Genomic DNA, 19,225 nt, shown 5'->3' on the forward strand with positions numbered 1-19,225 from the left:
CTGTATTTAGGATTGTAGTATATTGTGAACATAACCTCCTAGGGGAGCTTTAACCACAAGATCTCTTACTAATCCTTCCTGTTTAGTAATTGATAAATTGAAAATAGTTGTTCCTGTGTAGGTTCTGATGCATATTGCTCTAACAGCAATTCCCGATGCAGTTCATAAGTTCTACTTCTAAAATACACATGGCCAGTTTGGGTTATCCACTTGGCATGTAGATTAAAATTCCCTTTAACACTTCCCTTCAAAGATGTACTCAGCGGGGCTGGCAAACCTGTGTCATGCACAAAATTTTGTTGGCATATGGCATAGAGTGTTACCACTTGATTCTTTAAAATCCACCTATAATAATAAGATATATAATAATTATCCGTACTGCAAAATGGAGCAGTAAATTTTGTTTTACAACCCGAGAGCAGTGGGATGACTTCACAGGAAAATCTCACACCAGCTTGGCACCAGCTAGACGTTTGTGAGACACTTGATGTTGGATGATGCAATTTGAAATCCTTACAGACCTCGTATACACATTACTCTTTGGAGAGTAAATGGTTACAATAACAGTACTAATTAGAAATAATGTTATTTTTCAATTGTCTTTTCAAAAGATTAATTCAATAATTTTTACATTTTCCAAAATGTTTCATTTATTTTGTTCTCTTTGCATTATATTTATATTAATATTAAAACAATGAATACATGTAAATAAGCAACTGGACATTCTTTTTTCTTAAAAAAGTTCATAGTTATTGTTACTATTTCATCAATCAATGATAATTTCTGCTCAAAACTATCATTGCATGTGAGAGTGTTTTTTTAGATTATCACCAGTTGGGCACGTGCTCTCTAAAAGGTCTGCCACCTCTGCACTTGACATTTCCCCCATTTACATTCGGCCATAAGACCATAAGATATAGGAGCAGAAGTAGGCCATTTGCCCCATCGAGTATGCTCCGCCATTTAATCATGGGCTGATCTGATTCTTCCGGTCATCCCCACTTCCCTGTCTTCACCACATACCCTTTGATGCCCTGGCTAATCAAGAACCTATCTATTTCTGCCTTAAATGCCCCCAATGACTTGACCTCCACAGCTGCTCGAGGCAAGGAATCCCACAGAGTTACCATCCTCTGAATATCAAGAGGTCACTTTGGCAGGCTTTAAACTATTCCAATCTGTACCATTGCTGTACCAGACCATGATGCAACCAGTCAGGATGCCTTCAACAGTAGCTCTGTAGAAATTTATTAGAGCATTTTGTGACATGCCAAACCTCTGCCTTCATAAAGACACTGGTGTATCTTCCTTGAGACTCCACTAGTTGTGTTTGTGTTCCAAGAACCTGAACCCATGTTTTACACACTAATTTTTGTTTATTTGCATATCTGACCCCATTTAGTATTTGCCAATTTGCATGTTGCTCAGGTAATAATCCAGAAATTATTAGCCTTGTGGTTCTGGTTTTCAATTTTACCCTGATTTCCTAATAACACTTTCCTGGTGCTACCTATGTCATTAGTGCTTATCTTGATGACAGCAATTGGGTCCCTCTGCTCCCACTTCAGTTCTTCTCAAAGCCAGAAGAGAAGTCCTTAATCCTAGGACTGAACAGATAACAGAGCATTTAATACTTCTGCCATTTCCTGCATAGACATACCTCTCTCATCTCCTTATCTGCAGCTTGGTTAAAGTGTCTGTTCTTCTTTTTGATCTGTCTGTAACTAAGAAGGACAAAAGAAAAAATGGTAATGTCTCTGCTACCTAATTCAGGGATTGAGCAATGCAAAAAACTGTACTTCTGTTCCTTCTCACCACCCGACTGATCTTGGGACAAAGCCTGCCTCTTTAATCAGAGAGGGGAACATGGAACACAGACTCTTTAATAGTTCTAGTCACTGAAACCTGGCTCCTGTAAGTGGACAGACAGAACAATAACTTTTACCAGAATTTGAAGAACTTTAACTATTAACTCAATGGAAAACAGGGGTTGATGCCAAAATTTACTAACCCTGCTTCATAATAAAATGATGTCTAAATACAAAATAATGGAAACACTAGTCTTATTAAAACCTTTCTTCACAAATTAAAACTTAATGGTGTTACAAGGCTGCAACATCCTTGAAGAAGGAATTGGTTTTCTGCAGCTTCATATTTCTGATCAGTTCCTTGTGGAGCTCCTTGTAAAATGAACGGAGTTGAAAACAGAGAGTTGGGATAAATGGTTTATTCTCAGAGTGGCAGTTGGTGACTAGTGGTGTTCCGCAGGGGTCGGTGTTGGGACCCCAACTCTTTACAATCTATATTAATGATTTGGAGAAAGGGACTAAGTGGAACATATCGAAGTTTGCTGATGACACAAAGATGGGAGGGAGTGTAATGAGTGCGGAGGACATTGAAACCCTGCAGGGGGACATAGATAGGCTGAGTGATTGGGCAGACATTTGGCAAATGAAATATAATACTGACAAGTGTGAGGTCTTGCACTTTGGCAGGAAAAATAATAGAGCAAGTTATTATCTAAATGGAGAGAAACTGGAAAGTGCTTCTGTGCAAAGGGATCTGGGGGTCCTGGTGCAGGAAACACGAAAAGTTAGTATGCAAGTGCAGCAGGTGGTCAAGAAGGCCAATGGAATGCTGGCTTTTATTGCTAGGGGGATGGAGTATAAGAACAGGGAGGTCTTACTGCAGTTGTACTGGGTATTGGTGAGACCATACCTGGAGTAGTGCGTGCATTTCTGGTGTCCATATTTAAGAAAGGACATACTGGCTCTAGAGGCAGTGCAGAGAAGGTTCACTAGGTTAATTCCGGGGATGGGTGGGTTGATGTATGATGAGAGGTTGAGTAGATTGGGACTCTACTCATTGGAGTTCCGAAGAATGAGAGGCGATCTTATTGAAACATATAAGATTGTGAAGGGGCTTGATCGGGTGGATGCGGGGAGAATGTTCCCAATGATGGGTGAAACTAGGACTAGGGGGCATAATCTTAAAATAAGGGGATGCCACTCCAGGACTGAGATGCGGAGAAATTTCTTCACTCAGAGGGTAGTGGGGCTGTGGAATTTACTGCCCCAGAGAGCTGTGGAAGCTACTACACTCAATAAATTCAAAATGGAGATAGACATTTTCCTGGATAAAAATGGCATTAGGGGATACGGTGAGCGAGCAGGTAAGTGGACATGAGGCTAGGTTTAGATCAGCCATGTGATCTCCTGGACCAGTTTTCGATAGCCTGGATGGGTCAGAGAGGAATTTTCCAGATGTTTTCTCCTCAATTGGCAACTCGGTTTTTTTTCCCCAGGGTGATCACATGGGTTTGGGTGGGTGAATAATAAAATAAAATGGGCGGCATGGTGCCCTGTTGGTTGGCACTGTTGCCTTGTGGGATTCGGTGAAAACTAGAGTTAAGATTGGATCAGCCATGATCTTGTTGAATGGCGGAGCAGGCTTGAGGGGCCAATTGGCCTACTCCTGCTCCTATCTCTTATGTTCTTATGATCTCATTCTCTCTTGAACTTTCCATCCTGGGCGCAAGATCCGTGTTCTTAGTTTTACATCCTTACAAAGAAATCCTCCGCTAGCTGTTGCAAAGACAGCTGACTTAGTAGGCTCCATTCTCTTCCTCAAAACACTCAGAGTGCAAGGAAATAGGAATTGCCTATGCAGACATTAAGTCTGTCCTGCCATTCAATATGATCACAAGTCAACTATGACTGTCTCAATATCATTGATGGAAGAAGCAAGCTTTTGAAGTTCAATTTGGTTCCTGTTGGAGGGACTCAATCAATTCAACCACCTCCCTATTCACAAAGTCTTCAAACCTTGCTTCTCCTAGCTGCTGGCCAGTCTAACAATGTCCTGATGTGGTCTCCTCTACATTGGTGAGACCAGATGCAGACTGAGCAACTGCTATGGCTACCCAGCAATCCCAGTGGCCAGCCCTTTTAATTCTCCTCCCCATTCCCACACTAGCATGCACATTTTTGGCCTCCTCTTCTGCAAAGATGAGACTAAATGCAAACTAGAGGGATAGGAATTTTGCCTAGGTGGTCAACAACCTGGTGGAATGAACATTGAATTCTCCAACTTATGGTAAACTCCTCCTTTGTCCTCTTTTTCTCTTTCCTGATTCACCTAGTCCTCATTAACTTCCCTTCCCCCAACCTCTCCATCTGCCCTTCACCCACACACTCTCTCACTGGATCACCTTCCCTAATACATCTGCTTGCATTCTTCACCTATGTTCATTGATTCTATATTCCATCTTCCTCATCTTTTAGATTTCATTATCTTTAGCCCTTTCTCACTACCACCTCCCGCTCCATCTTCCCCCATCTAACATCCCTCCTCACCAGGATCCACCAGTTACTTACAAGCTGAAAAAGGTGAAGGGAGGGGATGGAGCAAGACCTGAAACATTGACAGTCCATTATTTTCCATAGATGCTCTTTAACCTGCTGTATTTCTCCTGCATCTTGTGTTGTCTTCCTGAGCTGGTGCCATTTGTCGGTGTGGCCCATATCTCTCTAAAGCTTTCCTATCCACATACCTGTCTAAATGTCTTTTAAACTTTGTAAATACTACGATCTCCTCTGACAGCTCATTTCATATATCCAGCCCATTCTGTGTCAAAAACGTGCCCTTTAGTTCCCCAGTAAATCTTTCCCCTTTCTCCTTTAAACCCCCATACCTTCTAATTTTACCTTACACTGCGAAAAAGATTGTGAACTATCTTTACCCAATATGATTTTATAGCCTTCTGTCAGATTCCTATGCTTCAGGGAAAAGAATCCAGTCTATATGATCTCTCCTTTTAAGTCAAACAGACTAGTCCTGGAAACATCTTTTCTTCATCTTTTGCATTTTTATAGCAGCCTTTGTATAACTTAATGGGAACTGCACACAATACTCCAAGTGTGGTCTCACCAATATCAGGCACAGCTGTAATATGATGTATCAACTCTAGAACTTAGACCTACTATTGAAGGCAGCATGCATGCCACATGCATTCTTCATCACTCTGTCTACTTATGTTGTTACATTTGGACAACTGTACTTGTACCCCAATGCAACTCCCGTTCTATAACCTCCAGCTCCATCTTACACGTAGTATCCATACCCTGCCATAGTGAATTACCAGTCTTGCCCGGCCCTCAACCATATTTCTGTAACAACTGTAATATCTCAGTCCTATGTGTCTATCTGCTCTGCATCACCTTGTTGTCTGCATTCCATCTTCCCGATGCAGTCCTGATGCTGCATGTGATGTCATACACACTACCAGTGTGAGATCCCAGACTCATAACCCAATACATTCATTGCAGTACTGGGAGACTTCAACCATGTTCCTTGCTTGACAACCCTATCCACCTCTGAATAAGCTTTTTAAGTGTCACACAAGACAAAATAAAACATTGGATATCTCCTGTATGCAAATGTTAAAGATGTATACATCTCCACAGCTCTCCCCCCACTTGGAAGATCAGATTACACCCTGGTTCCCATCATGCCCTTGTATAAGCCCAAAGTACAAAAACAGCTAGCTACCACCAAGATAGTAAAGAAATGGCCTTCAAAGGCCATCAAGGGCTTGAAGGACTGCGTTGAATTTACTAATTGGAATGTCTTTTGTGAACCATATGGGGAGGACATTAAAGGACTTACTGATTGCATCACGGACTACATCAACTTCTATATGGATACTATAATATCATCAAAGACTGTTTGCTGCTTCCCTGACAACAAGAGACAGACAGACAGACAGACATACTTTATTGATCCCGAGGGAAATTGGGTTTCGTTACAGTCACACCAACCAAGAATAGTGTAGAAATAAAGCAATATAAAACCACAAATAATTAAATAATTAAGTAAATTATGCCAAGTGGAAATAAGTCCAGGGCCCCAGTGCTGCTAACTATTCTGTCTGACATGCAGTGTTGCAAGCGCACGTACTGTGGTCTGCCAGTCAGGTAATCAATAATCCATGACAGCAGGGAAGCATCCACCTGCATCACTGTCAGCTTCTCACCCAACAGAGCTGGGTGAATGGTGTTGAACTCATTGGAGAAGTTAAAAAATATGACCCTCACAGTGCTCACCGGCTTGTCCAGGTGGGCGTAGACACAGTTCAGCAGGTAGACGATGGCATCCTGAATCGGGGCTGGTAGGCGAACTGGAGGGGGTCTAAGTGTGGCCTAACCATAGGCCGGAGCTGCTCTAGAACAAGTCTCTCCAGGGTCTTCATGATGTGGGAGGTCAATGCCACCAGTCTGTAGTCATTGGAGCCACTGGGGCGCGGCTATGGGTCACAAGGGACCTAAGGGCTTTTCTCAACCACAAAAAGAGAACCTTTAGATCAGGAGACAGGGAGGAAGTGAAACATGTGCAGAGGGAGCTAAAGAAGGAGATCAAGGTGTCTAAAGAGGAATAAAGAGAAAGCTGGAGAACAAGGTTGGGCAGAGTAGCACATCGGAAGTGTGGGGAGGCATAAAGAACATCACTGGCTTCAATCAGCCGAGCTGTAGAGCCTCTCAATGGGTTAATGAGATAAACCAATTCTTCAACAGCTTTGACAATTGCCCTCCTGTTCACACCCCCCTCAGCACACCAGTCCAGGTGCCAAGGCAGCCAATGCTCCAACACCAATGCCTCCTTTCCTTCCCCCTCCCCCCACAAGTTCAACACGTGGATGAACAACACAGGTTACCACTGTCTACATCCCCTCCTCGCCCTGCACCTACCATCCTCAAATCCACATAGCAACTGCTATCGTCCCGATCTTCACCTCCCCCAGGACCCACCTCCCACCAACTCACCAGTCTTCATGGACTCACCTTCACTATGAGCAGGTGAGGGGGGCTCTGGGGAAACTCAGACATGGCAAAGCGTTGGGACCGGATGGTGTGAAACCCATTGACCTCAGGGAGTGTTCTGAGCAGCTGCGTGGAGTTCTCCAGTGCATTTTCAATATGAGTCTCCATTTGAAGAGGGTCACGACTGTTTGGAAAACAACATGTCTGGTCCCAGTACCCAAGAAGAGCCAACCAAAAGTCTTGAATGACTACTGTCCAGTGACCCTGACCTCACACATCATGAAGACCGTAGAGAGGCCGGTCCTGGCTCAATTCTGACCCCCTGGTCAGATCAGCCCTCGATCCCCTGCAGTTTGCCTACCAGGAACACACAGGAGTCAATTTACCTGTTGTCATCTACCTGCTGAATAAAGCCTACTCACATTTGGATAAGCAGGGCAGCACTGTGAGGATCATGTTTTTTTAATTTCACAAATGCCTTCAATACCATACAGCCCCAATTGCTGGGGGGGGGGGGGGGAGCTCCATTCAAAGCAGGTTGGAACTTCCGTTGTTTCCTAGTTAATGGACTACCTGACTGGCAGACCATAGTTTGTGCAGCTTCAGAGCTGTGTGTTAGATGTGGCTAAAAGCAACTGGGGACCCACAGAGTTCCATATTAGCTTCCTTCCTGTTTACCCTGTATACCTCGAACTTTAGATACAACACAGACTCATGTCATCTGCAGAAATTCTCTGATGACTCAGCAAAAGTTGGGTGTATAAAGGGAGGATGGGAGGATGAATACAGGGCCCTGGTGGAGGACTTTGCTAAATGCTGTAAGCAGCATCATCTGCAGCTCAACACAAAGGAGCTGGTGATGGTCTTTAGGAAGACTAAGTCTAACTGTTTCCTGTTACTATTGATGGTGAGGTCGTGGATGTGGTGAGGATCTACAAGTACCTGGGGGTACACTTGAATGTGTACAACAAAGGCCAGACTCACCTCTACCTCCTGAGGAGACTGAGGTCCTTTGGAGTATGTAGGCCTCTCCTTCACATGTTCTTCCAGTCTGTTGTCACCAGTACAATCTTCTATGTGGTGGTGTGCTGGGGCAATGACATCAACACGGGTGATGCCAACAGGCTCAGTAAGCTGAAAAGAAAGGCTGGCTCTATGTTAAGAGTCAAACTGGACACACTGGAGGCTGTGGTAGAATAAAGAACCCTATTGGAAATCCTGGCAATTCAGTATTTCTCACCCTCTCCATGCCACCTTGGCCCAACAGAGGAGCAATGTTAGTAACAGACCAAGACAACTGTGCTGCGCCAAAGAGTGTTATATGAGGTCCTTACCCTCGGCCATTAGGCTCTATAACATAGCTGGGGAAGTAATGACCTCCTCCTGTTGGACTGTTTGAGGTAACTTATTTTTTAATCTTTCTTACTTGTCTATTAATATTTGTAAATCTGTGCATTTGTAATGCTGCTGTGACTCTAATTTCTTTTGGGATCAATAAAGTATCTATCCATCTGTCAAGCTTTTTGTATTAAAATAAATGCTGTTTAGTCTGGCATACCCTTCTCGCTCCATGTCCTGGACCTGTCTATCCCACCTTCCAGACTTACCTGCTTTAACTACTATATTTGCCTCAACTTTCTCAGCTGCCACTCTATTACTTTGTTTTCCAACCCCTTGCTCAACATATTTAACCCCTTCTCAGTAACTCTAGCAAATTTTCCTGCTAGTATTTTGGTTTCCCTCCTGATCAGCTGGGAAATAAACTATTCCCACAATCTACAGGTGACTTTCCAGGACTCTTCATCTCATGTTCTCAATATTTATTGATTATTTAAATTTTATTATGTCTGTTGTTTTTTACTTTTGTATTTGCAATTTGTTGACCTTTGCATACTGGTTGTTTCTTGGTTTGGTTGTGCATGGTTTTTAATTGATTCTACTGTGTATTTACTGTGAATGCCCACAAAAAATGAATCTCAACTTAGTATATGGCAGCAGTAGTAATTTGATAATAAATTTGCTTTGAAACTTTTACCCCACCCCTCGTTCACAGGTTATCTTAGAGGAGATCCTGCCAGTCCAAGATCATGAATCTCTCCCTCATGCAGCAGCAGGTTAGTCACACATTCATTTGTCATTTTTTTCCCTGATTTAAAACTTACTAGTACTGTATATGCCACTGCGAGTAATCGAGGCACTACAGCTCTGTAGGTTCTGCTTTGTCACCTTCTGCCAAACTCCCTTTATTCACTCCGCAGGACCTGATCCATTTTCATACGAGTGTTGTTGGTACCAATGTGTACAATGACTTCTGGCTGCTCTCAATGTCATTGATAATGTTGTGGAACTGGTTGGAGATATCTCTGAACCTGGAAGCTAGGAGGAAATATAACATTTTGGAGTCCCGTTCGTAGGCAAGAATCTCTTGCCTGTTTCTCTAACTATGGGGTATGGTATCACTACAGCTCTCCTTGTCTCCATCCTCCTCTGCAGTGCATCAGAGCCAGTCATGACACAGAACTAGCTACTGCTGCTGCTTTCCTCTGAAAGGCCAACCCTCAACAGTATCAAAATAATATACTTGTTACTGATGAGCATAGCCACAATCCTGCACTTTCTGCCTCCCCCTCTAATCACCATCACAAATGCCCCTTAGTCAGCATAGCTGCAGCCCCTACCCCACTTGATGTGATCAGTGAGGAACTACAGCCAGATGCACTTTAATCACCAGGGATTCTGGAAGTTTTCCTGATCTACAAGAGGAACAGAATTAAATAACACAAAATTATTTAATTAACATCATGCTGGGAGACAAAAACATTTAAATTTTGGGATCAGCAATCCTGTATGACCTGGCAGATTGTCCATCAAAGGAAGACCCTGAAGGAGAGATCCTTTCCCCAAAGGAATTTCTTATACTTGTCATCCAGCACACGGGTTTTATGTTAAATTTTTAAAATTAAATTTGTTATATTACTGTTAAGATTTTGCAGCTATTTGCAATTCTCTTTGTAATTTTGCGATTTGTAGTATTTGGAGCTGGACACAGATGTAAAGCAAATCACTGCTGGCTTAAGATGTTACCAGCCACTTCACACAGTGACAAGGCACAAACACAAATTATTTTAACTAAAACTATATAATTATCTACAACAATCAAAGAAGAATAGATAGAGTGGACAGCCAGCATCTCTTCCCCAGGGCACCACTGCTCAATACAAGAGGACATGGCTTTTAAGTTAAAGGGTGGAAAGTTCAAGGAGGATATTAGAGGAAGGTTTTTTACTCAGAGTGGTTGGTGCATGGAATGCACTGCCTGAGTCAGTGGTGGAGGCAGATACACTAGTGAAATTTATGAGACTACTAGACAGGTATATGGAGGAATTTAAGGTGGAGGGTTAGATGAGAGGCAGGGTTTGAGGGTCGGCACAACATTGTGGGCCGAAGGGCCTGTACTGTTCTATGTTCTATGTAATACGTAGAAAGTTAAAATCACCGACAATCACAACCTGTGAGAGGCAGGGTTTAAGGGTTGGCACAGCATTGTGGGCCGAAGGGCCTGTACTGTGCTGTATTGTTCTATGTACTCTATTTAAAACAATTCAATAATGAATAAAAAGAACAGGAGGAGAGTAATAGTCAGAAATTGTGACTTAGACTCAAAAGTTATTATGACGATTACAACCAAATAATACAAAAGACCAAGGGCTGAAGAGTGAACTTTAACAAATGAATAACAACAAATTGAATGAATTTCAAGTCTAAATTTAATTTGAATTGCTTTTGCATTGTTGTCAAGTGGCTGCAAGCACAGAACACTAAATATACAAATTTGTAAAAGCTACAAGAAAGGTGGGGTTGATCGCAAGCAGAGATGGGGTGGGGGGAGTGGATGCCTTGGTGATTGACAATCAAGAACACCTTAATAATAGGTAAGCAGGCAATGGAGACATTAAGTAAGAATATGATAAAGAAGACTACAAAATTTAATTGTGGGTCCTCTAGTAGAGTCAAAACCTTAGGCTGAACATCTATTGTATAACCATGCATAGTTAACATTAAGAGGAGCTCTTGACCTGTATTCACTGGAATTTAGTGGAATGGAGAATAGGTTTCTCATTGAAACTTATCGAATTTTAAAAGGCCTAGACAGTGAAAGTGGAGGGGATTTTCCTATCATGGGGAAGTCTAGAACTGATAGGCACAACCTCAGAATAGAAGGATATCCATTTATAACAGAGATAAGGAGGAATTTCTTTAACCAGAGGTTGTTGAATATGTGGAATTCACTGCCAAAAAAAGTCTGTGGAGGTCAAGTCATCGGGTATATTTAAAGAAGAAGTTGATAGATTAGTAAAGATGTCATGTCAAAGGTTATGGAGAGAAGGTAGCAAAAGGTTGAGAGGGATAATAAATCAGCCACAATGAAATGGTGGAGCAGACTTAATGGGCCAAATAGCCTAATTCTGCTCCTATGTCATATGTACTTGGTAGTCAAAGGAAAAGTATTGCTTTTCAGATGAAGGATGAAACTCATAAATAGAATCTTAAATATTGAAGAAGATATGTAGTCCAATAAGATTTAAAAATGAATGTTTATCAGAAATATTAAGAGCCTGTTACGTACACACAACAGTTTAAATAAACCTGCAGCAACAGACCATGGCTGGAGTCTGGTTTTGATGCTAAAAACCGCTATTTATTAGTAACTACTTAATATAGTAACTTAAACCAGGTAAATCAAAAGTTAGCAGTGTTATGCATATATATGTGTGTAAATGTAATTCCCAAACTTGTTTAAGCTTGGGTGGCAAGGTTTAAAGTCTTATGATGGTAATGTGAGAAAGTTCAGTTCAATGCACGGAGTTGGTGGGGGTAGAAGAGAGGGGTATCTGTAAGCCAAGGTGAAATCCACAATAGGAAAAGAACGAATAACAGGTGCCATCGGTCTTCCGTTGTCGGACTCTGAATCCACTCGAGTTAACCAAACATAGTTTATTACAAAGGGTACTGTCTTCAAGAGAAGACTACCACCTAAGCAAGGGTAAACACACTGGTAGCCTCCACAGGGTCAGCCCTTCTACACACCGTGGTAGCTACTGATCGATTCTCCTGATCGATCCTCAACCCACCCTTGTGGGCACTCGAAAGTTTCATCCAGTGATTCTTCTGTCACTGGTGTCCTTCCATGGTCGATTCCAGCTGTGTGTCCATGAGAGAGTCATCTGACCTTGCTTAATTAAACACATCGCGAAGCAACTGTAAACATCAACTGTCATATTGTCATAACTCCACCTCTCTCTCACCATAGCTACCCAGAAGCAGGCAGTAGTATTGTAGTCAGTGTCTCTCTCTCTCTCTCTCTCTCTCTCTTTTTTAAAGGCCCAGTCTATATCCATCACAAGCCCAAGATTGCAGAAAACTCCTGGAGTATCAAAAATTTAAACTAAAGGAAGTTGTGATGACTAGAAAGAGGGAGGAAGTGAGAAAAGGAGGAAATAATGGAGACAGACAATTATTTTTTACTTGTTCTTGGCCACATTGAGACTATCAAGGGGAAGGGTACGAAGCTAGGTGCTTTCCACATCAGCACCAATAACAGGGAAACAAAAGAAATGGAGATCCCACAAAGTGAATACACCAAGTTAGGAAGATTAAAAAGCAGGACCTCAAGGGCTTTATCACTGGTTTACTACTGGGGATAGGAATAGAGAACAGGGCAGATTAATGTGTAATAGAGCTAGCGCAGGAGAAAGGGTTTCAGGTTCTTGAACACTGGGATCTTTTTTGGAGCAGAGGTGATCTGTAAGAGAGGTTTACACTGGGGCTGGAGGGGCACCAATTACCTGCCAGGGAGAATTACAAGATGTACAAAAATGCTGGATGAACTCAGCAGGTTGGGCAGCATATGTTGAAAGAAGCAGTCAACTTTTCAGGTCGAGACTCTTTGTCAGGACTAAAGAAGGAGGGGGCAGGGGCCCTATAAAGAAGGTGGGGGAAGGGTGGAAAACCAATCAGAGGAAAGATCAAGGGCTGGGGGAGGGGAAGCAGGGAGGGGATAGGCAGGACAGGTGTAGAAGGAATGTAAGGGGAAAGCACTATGGGTAGTAGAAGGCAGAGTCATGAGAGGTGATAGGCAGCTAGAAGAGGAGACAGAGTGAAGGTGGGACAGGGGAAGGGAGAGGGAGGGAATTACCGTAAGTTGGAGAATTTGCTGTACATACCAAGGGGCTGGAGACTACCGAGATGGTATATGAGATGTTGTTACTCCAACTGAAGTTTGGCCTCATCATGGCAGTAGAGGAGGCCATGTATGGACATATCCGAATGGGAATGTGAAGGAGAGTTGAAGTGAGTGGCAACCGGGAGATCCTGTCAGTAGTGGTGCTCAACGAAGAGGTCCCCCAATCTGCGTTGGGTCTCGCCGATGTAGAGGAGGCCGCACCGGATGCAATAGATTACCCCAACAGACTCACAAGTGAAGTGTTGCATCACCTGGAAGGACTGTTTAGGGCCCTGAATGGTGGTAAGAGAGGAGGTGTAGGGACAGGTGTAGCACTTACGCTTGCAGGGATAAGTGCCAGGTGGGAGATCTGTGGGGAGGGACGTGTGGACCAGGCAGTCAGGGAGGGAACAATCCCTACAAAAAGCAGAGAGGGGTAGAGAGGGAAAGATGTCCTTAGTGGTGGGGTCCTGTTAAAGGTGGCGGAAGCTGCAGAGGATAATATGCTGGATCCGGAGGATGGTGGGGTGATATGTGAGGACAAGGGGGACACAGTCCCTGTTGTGGTGACGAAAGGATGGGGTGAAGTGTGAGAAATGGAGGAGATGCGGGTGAGGGCATCATTGATGATGGCAGAAGGGAAAACACGATTCTTAAAGAAAGAGAACATTTGGGATGTTCTGGAATGGAAAGTGTCATCCTTGGAGCAGATGTGGCGGAGACGGAGGAACTGGGAATAGGGAATAGAATTTTTGCATTTGGCAGGGTGGGAAGAGGTATAATCAAGGTAGTTATGGGAGTCAGTGGGTTTATAGAAGATGTCAGTGGACAGTCTATCTCCAGAAATGGAGACCGAGAGATCGAGAAAGGGGAGAGAAGTGTCCGAGATGGACCAAGTGAATTTGAGGGCTGGGTGAAAGTTAGCGGCAAAGTCGATGAAATTGACGAGCTCAGCTTGGGTGCAGGAAGCAGCACCAATGTAGTCGTCAATGTATCGAAGTAAAAGTTGGGGAGCAGTACCAGTATAGATTTGGAGCATAGACTGTTGCACATAACCCACGAAGAGGCAGGCATAGCTAGGGCCCATGCGAGTGCCCATAGCTAGTGGGAAGAGCCAAAAGAGAAGCTATTAAGTGTGAGTACCAGTTCTGCCAACCTGAGGAGTGTGGTGGTGTTGCGGAACTGGTGAGGTCTATTGTTCAGAAAGTAGTGGAGGGCTTTGAGGCCTTCTTGATGGGGAATTACAAGATACTCAGGAGAGTTTTGACTAGTCTTGTAGAGGGGTGGGGCCCAAAGCATTAGATTGACAGGTGAAGAAGTTGAGAGGAATATAGACATTAAACCAAACAAGTTCAGTTGGCAGGAACAGGACATGGAGAATGGATGGTCTGATAAGCTAAACTGCATAAATTTATTGCAATGAGTCTGACAGCTAAGACAGTTCAACTTGGGATATGTACATGGGATAGGGGTATTATAGCTATCACAGAAACATGGTTGATGAAATGGCAGAACCGACACTGCAATTCTTCAGATAAGAGATGCTACCAGTAGAAGTGAGGGTAAGAGAAGATGGAGAGTTGGTTATTATTGTCCAGAATTCTTCTGTTTCTGAATGGCCCATGTTAATTGGAGTGTGGCAATTGTAATGTAGGAAAGTCAGGTCTCTGGCACTGAGTCCACCTCGGTGACTCAGAAAGGAAGGGAGAGAAGGCACATTGTGGTAATAGGGAATTTGTTAGTTAGGGGAATGGACAAAAAGTTCTGTGGGCAAGAATGAGATTCCTGTATGGTACATTGCCTTCCAGGTGCCAAGGCCTGGGACAACTCGGATCGAAGACTCAACATTCATAAGTGGGAGGGTGAACAGCCAGAGGTCGTGGTTCATGTAGGTGGCAATGACATGGGGAGGATGAGTGATGAAGGACTTATGTGCTAAGTTAAAGGGCAAGACCAGGGTCATGATCTCTGGATTGCTAATATATTAACAGGAAGGTTTGTTAATACTGCATGGCGGGGTTTCAACTAGAATTGCAGGGAGATGGGACCCAAAATCCCAGACCAGTTAGTGTACAGGTTGTGGAGGCAGATGTTGGTAATACCTCAGACAAATTTAAGGAATCAAAAGACTGAGCGTGGATTGAGGATGTTTTCTGTGGTGGAAGAGTCTAAGACCAGAGGATATAGCCTCAGAATAGAGGGGTGTCCTTTTAGAATAGAGATGAGGAGGAATTTCTTGAGCTAGATTGGTGAAATAGTGGAATTCTTTGCCATGGGCAGCTGTGGACGCCAAGTCTTTATGTATATTTTAGGCAGAGGTTGATAGGTTCTTCATTGGTCAGGACATGATGAGATACAGGGAGAAAGTAGGAGATTAGAGCTGAGATAGGCCTAATGGCCTAATTCTACTCCTATATATTTTATTAGACCGAACACAAATGAAGATTGCTCCAAAGTCAATTAACTTCTATGAAAATAGGAAAGGGTAACATTAGTTTACATGGATTTGAGCAAGGTTTTGACCACATCCTCTATGGTAGGTTGGTGAGGTGGTTAGGCACACGGGGTCTAAGTTGTCATGCTATAAAACGGTTCTGACTAAGCTACAGGACACAGAATAGGTTTACATGGATGCTGTTGTGACTGTGGGGCTGAATTGTGAGAGACTGAAGAGGTGGGACTGTTTTCTCTACTGTCAAGGTTGCTGAGGCGTTACCTGAGGTTTATAAAATCATAAGGTCAATGACCACACTCTTTTTCCCAGGTTAGGGGATTTCTCAAACTAGAGGAGAGGTTTAAGTTGGAAGGGAAAATATTTAATGGGGAACCAAGGGGAAGGTTATTCAAATAATGGGTGCTGGACATACGGAATGAGCTGCTCAAGGAAGTGCTCGAAGCAGCGAGAATTACAGCAATGATATTTGAACAGGTCCATGGATAAGGGGGATGTGGAACAAATACAGGCAAATGAAATTAGCACAGGTAAGCACCTTGGTCAACAAGGACAAATTGGACCAAAGTGCTAGTTTCCAATGCCGTGAAACTTTATGAAATCTTAATGTTTACTGATATTGTTAGTGACTGTAATAATACTTCCCTATTTTTAAACTCCAACCTCTATCCCATGAAAAGTAATTTGCCATTTGCCTTCCTCACTGCTTGTTGTACCTGCAAACAAACAAACAAAAGAAAATCTGCAGATGCTGGAAATCCAAGTGACACATACAAAATGCTGGAGGAACTCAGCAAGCCTGCATACTAATGTTTTGCTAATAAAGATGATCGCTCACAACTCCACACATCTGCACTCTCACCATTCATAGAAGAGTCTGACCTATGATTTCTCCTTACCAACATCACACTTTCACCTTTCAAAGGTTCCACATCACAGCCAACATCTTCCAGAGACATACAGCACAGAAAAGGGTCCTTCTATCCAGATGATCCATGCTAAACAAAATGCTCCATCCAAGCTAGCCCAGTGATCTCCCTTCTGTCATTTTACCCTGCAGACATGGGTAATGCTACACCTGCCCCTACACCGCCTCATTCACCACCACTTACAGCCCCAAACAATCCTTGGCAGGTGAGGCAACGCTTCACCTATCTATCAAAATCAGCTATTGTATACAGCGTAGTCTTTTTTACATCAGAGAAATGCAAATTTTGGGACAGCTTTGTTGAGAATCTTTGCCCTGTCTGCTGCAAAAGACAAGATCTCCCTGTGGCTACCCATTTCAGTTCAACTTCCCATTCTGGATATTCTCCAACTTAATAGAACACACATCGAGTTTTCCAATTTTTGGTAATTTCTCCCAATCCCCTATCCATTCTAATTATCCTCTCACCCCTTCTCTTATCAGCCCATTACTGCCCTCTGGTTCCCTCCTCCTGCCCTTTCGTCCACTGTCCTCTCCCTATTAGATTCCCTCTTTTTTAGCCCTATTCCCCCTTCCCCACCCACCTTGCCCCTTACCTGGTCACCTGCCAACTTGTACTCCTTCCTCTCCCCCACCTTATTATTTTGGCTTTGCATACCCTCCCCACCTCCACTTTCCTTTTCAGCCCTGATGAAGCGTCTCGGAACGAGACGTTGACTGTTTATTCCCGGCATAAATACTGCCTGATTTGCGGAGTTCTTCCGCTATTTTGTGTGTGTTGCCTATACTTAGAGTTTCACCGGTCATTTTTTTCTCCATATTCTTCCGAGCTTTCTGTGGCACAACACTCTTGTCAGCTGACGTATAATTCCCATTCCCTGTCCTCTGCACCCCGCCGTCCGAGGGGCTCTCAGTTCTCGTAGTTTTCTATATACGGATGTATGCTTATCGTGATCTCTTGAGTCTCTTTAAAAGCTTCCCGATATTTAGTTGTTACTTTCTCTCACATCTGCATTAAGAAGCAATATTTTGTGTCGCAACAACTCGCCTCTCCGGCGCTGGACACCTTCCTACCACAACAACCCAAGCCGGCAGTACAGCGGCTCGAGACCCACGCCCGCCCTCACACCCGATTGGTGCAGAAGGCAGGGGCCGCTGGGTCGGCTGATGCCAAGCGGGCTCCCCATTGGTTCTCGCCTGAGTGACATCGGGCGGCGGCGCGCAGGCCCGAGACGGTTGACGGTTCGCTGGCGGAGTGAGCTCCCTCCGTTTCCGGTCGGTGGCCCAGAGCAGCAAGGAGCCGGAGGGGGGCGGGGGCGATCGCAAGGCAGGGCGGGGCTAGGGCGCAAGGCGCGGTCCGCCGTCGGAAGTCAGCGTTGGACACTAGCGGACAAAGAAAGCGGTGCTGTGGGACCGCCACCGAACAGGTAACGAAGACCTGCGGGCATGCTCGAACTGTCTGGCTGTTATCCGTATAGACTGCGAGGTTTCGGATTTCTAGCTGGCTGTAGGCGATGGCGGCTGGTAGTTTGGAATGTGGGAATAGACGGGTTCTGGGGGATGGGGGGGCAACTTAGTCGCCATGTTTGAGCAGGACGGGCGGCAAGCAGCACGGGGCATGCGCATCGCCATCTTACTCCGGTCACAATGAGAGGCGTGACTTCTGGTGACGTCAGAAATCCCGCCTCCCTCACAACTTTCTCCTGGTTACTGGGCAACTAGAGCAATTAACTCAAGGACCGTCCAAAAAGCACAGGAGCAGACTGCTCTGCCTTCACTGTAAGAAACTGGAGAGGATTGTGGGCAAACTTAGCACATCCATGCAGTCTGTCTACAGTTCTCAATGCCTCAGCAATAAAGTTCAGTTTAAAGTACATACCACTGGGCTGCAAGACACTTTCCATTTCACAGTTGTAAAGCCGTTGATAGGTTCCTTAGTATGATAAGTATTTTTGACCTCACAATCTACCTCATTGTGACCTTGCACTTTATTGTCTGCTTTGCTCAGCACTTTATCTTTAACTTTATTCTGCATTCTATTCCTGATTTCCCTTGTATCAGCTGTATGGATGGCACGTGACAATAATAAGCTAGTTTACCAATTGGCTCCTGGCCTGCCCCAGCATTTAGTGTGATCATGGCTGGTCTCTGCTGGCCTCAGTTCCTGCTAAGTTCAAAGTAAATTTGGTCAAACTGCATATATGTCACCGTGCACAACCCTGAGGTTCATTTTCTTGCAGGTATACTCAATAAATCCATAATGAAAGAATAGCCATAATAGAATCAGTGTAAGACCGCTCCAATTCAGTCGTTCAATGTGTGCAAAAGACAACAAAAAGAAAGAAATAGTACGGTAATAACAATCGAGAACATGACATGAAGAATCTTTGAAAGTGAGTCCATTGTGGGAGCATTTCAGTGATGATGATGTGATGAAAGTTGAATGAACTTGACGTCCTCTGGTTCAAAAGCCTGATGATTGAGGGTAATAACTGTTGCTGAATCTGGTGGTGTGAGTCCTGACACTCCTGTACCACCTGATGGTAGCTGCGAGAAGAGAGCATGTCCTGGGTGGTGGGAGTCCCTGATAATGGATGCCGCTTTCCTGAGACAACATTTTGTAAGGATGTGCTCAGTGGTGGGGAGGACTTCACCCATGATGGATTGGGCTGCTCTGTCGATGACTCTTTAAATATATCTGGTTATCTGGCCTCCACGACCCTCAGGCATACTACTCTCCCAGGAAAGGAGTTTCTGCAACCTTCAGTTTTAAATTACTAATCTCTTCAGGGCCCTGAACAGCC

General features: G+C 44.0%; 1 protein-coding gene across 1 annotated transcript in view; it reads left to right on the forward strand.

Annotated features, from left to right (window-relative positions):
* The first annotated feature begins 17,672 nt into the window (after positions 1-17,672).
* Positions 17,673-19,225, forward strand: part of LOC140716172 (uncharacterized) — a 69,965-nt gene continuing 68,412 nt past the window's right edge. The window contains exon 1 of the mRNA XM_073028817.1: positions 17,673-17,848. The gene's annotated coding sequence lies outside the window, so the exon portion shown is untranslated. The remainder of the gene's footprint in view (positions 17,849-19,225) is intronic.

This window comes from Hemitrygon akajei, chromosome 25, assembly GCF_048418815.1.
Source record: "Hemitrygon akajei chromosome 25, sHemAka1.3, whole genome shotgun sequence".
Classification (NCBI taxonomy): Eukaryota; Metazoa; Chordata; class Chondrichthyes; order Myliobatiformes; family Dasyatidae; genus Hemitrygon; species Hemitrygon akajei.